At 34.7% G+C, this 3,421-nt stretch overlaps 2 non-coding genes across 2 annotated transcripts; both read left to right on the plus strand.

Annotated features, from left to right (window-relative positions):
• Positions 1–1,391: 1,391 nt before the first annotated feature.
• Trnai-aau lies at positions 1,392–1,465 on the plus strand. Its single transcript has one exon. It is a non-coding gene; the product is annotated as a tRNA-Ile (tRNA).
• A 90-nt stretch (positions 1,466–1,555) lies between these two features.
• Positions 1,556–1,629, plus strand: Trnai-aau. Its single transcript has one exon. It is a non-coding gene; the product is annotated as a tRNA-Ile (tRNA).
• The last annotated feature ends 1,792 nt before the right edge of the window (positions 1,630–3,421 follow it).

Raw genomic sequence — 3,421 nt, forward strand, 5'->3', positions numbered from 1 at the left:
CCATTCAATAGTACTCGAAGAAGTTCGAACAATGTACGAAAGTATAGCAGGAGTTATAGCATCGGCTTGTAGAAGTCAAAAATAAAATTTGACGGCTTGAACCTAAATCGGCGCGTGCTATATCTGTTTAAGCATACTTTTAATTATAAATTCCACAAATAATGACCAAAGTAAAACGCGAATCTAACTACCCAAACTGCGTTTAAAATCACATTTTCTTGATTAATTCAAATATTTTTTGTCACGGAGTTTGAAACTTTATACTATTTATCTTTTTAAAAACAAATTAAAAACGAATAAAACTCATCCAGACAAGTTGACACAAAAGAAACTTTGGCAGAATTTTTGATAATAGCTTACAATCTCACTAATTAACAATAGATAAGGACGTCTCAAAGGCATTTTTATTTTTTTACTATACAACATCTGTTCCCGACTTTGCACACTTTTCGCAAAGATTTGGAGACATCGTTACTTTTCTGAGAGATTATTTTGTGACAATATTGTTGAATATTTTGGAATGAAACATTCAACTCTAATCCAATCAATCCTTAACAATGTTTTACACGTCACAACTCATATAAATTTATGAACTACTTATTAAGAAAATCATCCCTTGTTGAGATACAGATTTCAATAAATGCCGTTTGAAATCCCAATCTTGTTCCAGATATTTTCAATATACAGAAAGGCCAGTTTTATCATTTTTTTTTTACATTAATATGTTAAATTATACAGTAAACTTTATTAACATTTCACATTAATATTCGCTAAAATAAAAATTGCTTTCAGGTACTCCATTCCAGTTGAAAAACTTCAGTTATTCCCCTGTATTTACAGTTTCTAGCGTAAATAAGCGACTTCAGTGTAACGGATTGAAAATTATAGTGGATGCTAAGTTGATTATGGTTTATAGAATGTTGCACCGTTCAATTAAGAACCATTCTGGCTTCATACTTGAAAATAAGATGTTCCCGGTGAGGGTATTTAGCTTTAAGTATTTTGCAAATGGAAAGAGATTATAAATAGATTTATTTATTATTATATTTATAGATAGATTACTTGTGGGTAGATAATCAGTTTCACCCACAAAAACCTAATTCGAAGTGACAAATATATGTAGCATTTTGTTAGTGAATAATCCAAAAACCCTAATAACGGTTCGAGGCAGCTAAGGTGAGGTAATCAGCTATACTGCCATAGGAATTATGTAAGTATTCTTGATCTATAAAGAAGAGTAAAAACTAGTAATACAAAGAGGCTTTGCTATAATCTTACGCCCATACTAAATGGAAAAACCAGCCCCTGATATCTTCATTGACAATGCTGTTAAATTATCATAGTATTTATATTTCTTGTTCGATCTATGTATTTTCATTCAAAAAGACAACGGCCCATTAGCTCAGTTGGTTAGAGCGTCGTGCTAATAACGCGAAAGTCGCGGGTTCGATCCCCTCATGGGCCAGCACTTGTACTTTTATCTAGATACATCTATTTTATGTGACCAAGCACTCTAGACAGTACTTGGTAATACTATTTCAGAGACAAAGACATCGGCCCATTAGCTCAGTTGGTTAGAGCGTCGTGCTAATAACGCGAAGGTCGCGGGTTCGATCCCCTCATGGGCCATTTTTAAACGGTTTTATTTAGCTCACCCCGTTTGTTTGTTTGGGTCAAATTTAGTAATTGAAATTTAACCCTCTTCCCGTTAACCGATTGATCTGAAATTTGGTATACGCCTTTAATTCTGGTGACAATACAATTATCCATATTCAATATTATTGTGAATCCAAGATGGCTGCCGCTACAAGATGGCGGACACCTTAGTTTTTTTCAATCCCATCAATATGGATATCAAATGAAAGGGCTTGTCAAGTAGAATTCAGTGCACTATACAAAATCAAAATCAAAGATGGCCACTGCTACACAATGGCAGATAATGTAGTTTTCAATCCCATCAATATGGGTATCAAATGAAAGGGCTTGTCAAGTAGAATTTAGTGCACTATACAAAATCAAAATCAAAGATGGCCACTGCTACAAAATGGCGGATAATGTAGTTTTCAATCCCATCAATATGGGTATCAAAATAAAGGGCTTGGTAAGTATAATACAGTATACTATACAAAATTACAATATGAATCTCCCACCCAAGTCAAGATCTGGTATCCTGTCGAGGACTGTGTGGCGTTAGGGTGGCTAAAAATGATACCTCGCTAGGGGTACACCACCCAAGTTAAGGTAAAAGGTAAAAGTTTGCCGAGAACTGTATGGCATTAGGGTGGATAAAAATGATATGTCGTTAGCGTTTTCCCCTCAAGATTCAGGCAGATTTTGTTGTACATAGCCTTGCCCCTCTATTGGACCTCTGGGGGGGTTGACCGTAAAAATGTCCAGTCCTCGTGGGAACAAAATGGTAACAACAAATTTTACAAAAAATAAAAACACAAAAAAAGCAGACACACTAATACCAGCTGATATCAATAAGACTGGGGGCTTACTAGCAAAATTAGAAATATTTGTGGGAGCAAAAGTCATGTTGCGGTCCAATATTGACGTTTCAAAAGGATTAGTTAATGGCGCTATAGGATATATCAACGAAATCGTTTGGTGCCTATTTCGTCGAACTCAGATGTACGCAACAGACGTACCTTCGGTTCGAATCGACTTTGCAAGAGACGGCGTACATCTTATGCACCCGAAAGCCATACAGTTTCCAGCCAAGTTTAATTATGGGACGGCTGAAAGACGAATGTTGCCCTTAATATTGTCATGGGCTTCCACGGTGCATAAAATGCAGGGCAGCACTGTGGATCACGCCGTCGTATACTTAGGCGCTAAACTATTTGAGGAAGGCCAAGCCTACGTTGCTCTTAGTAGAGTAAGATCTTTGGAGGGATTACGTATTGAAGAGTTTGTTTGCAATAAACTAACAGGCAAGAAACCTTGCAATAATGAGGCACTCAACGAATTGAATAGAATGAAAAATAAAAACTAAAAACTTGAAAATAAAGTAAAAAAACAATTTTTAAGTTAAACGGTTTTATATTGCAGATAAATGTACTAAAAGCTAAAAAATAATTTCATGGATACAGTCATGGATACCAATATGTATACATTGTTATATTTTCAAAATAAAGTAACTCGTACCACTTTCTGGAAATATCTATGGTCACATAAATTCCTAAAAATGCAATATACATTTATGTAAACACCTATGACAAAAGATGTCATTTTTGAAATATACAAATTTTAAACATATGCATTGATTAAACTAAAATAAAATCGTGGGCACGTCCAATATCTAAAACTATCAAAGATTATCTTAAAGTTATCATTTCATTATTCAATGAATATGATACAGTTAATCCCAAGGTCATCCAAAATTCATTTAAAGTGGACGTGCCCCACGATTTTATTT

This window comes from Manduca sexta, chromosome 15 (assembly GCF_014839805.1).
Source record: "Manduca sexta isolate Smith_Timp_Sample1 chromosome 15, JHU_Msex_v1.0, whole genome shotgun sequence".
Taxonomy (NCBI): Eukaryota; Metazoa; Arthropoda; class Insecta; order Lepidoptera; family Sphingidae; genus Manduca; species Manduca sexta.